Consider the following 404-nt stretch of genomic DNA (forward strand, 5'->3'; position numbering starts at 1 on the left):
TTCCTGGTCAGGGCACATGCTCGGGTTGCAGGCTCAATCCCCAGTATGGGGCGCCTGCAGGAGGTAGCCAATCAATGATTCTCTCTTATCATTGATGTTTCAATATCTCTCTCCCTCTCCCTTCCTCTCCGAAATCAATAAAATGTATTTTTAAAAATTGAAAATGAACTATCAGCTGTATGTTAATCTGACTCCTTGCTCTGTAAATCATACAGTTTATTCTTTTTTAGTGAAAGAGAAGGAGGAGGGGAAGAAAACCTTTTATGTCCCATGATCTACTTTTTCTCTTTTTAGCAAGCAACAAATAAACGATGCCCTTAGATATTCTAATTTCAAAACAATATGAAACTGGTTCTTTTGAGAGGCTTTAGTCTCCATGGGTGTTTGGACAACTGTTTTCCTGC

The sequence above is a fragment of the Myotis davidii genome, unplaced genomic scaffold, assembly GCF_000327345.1.
Source record: "Myotis davidii unplaced genomic scaffold, ASM32734v1 scaffold251, whole genome shotgun sequence".
NCBI lineage: Eukaryota > Metazoa > Chordata > Mammalia > Chiroptera > Vespertilionidae > Myotis > Myotis davidii.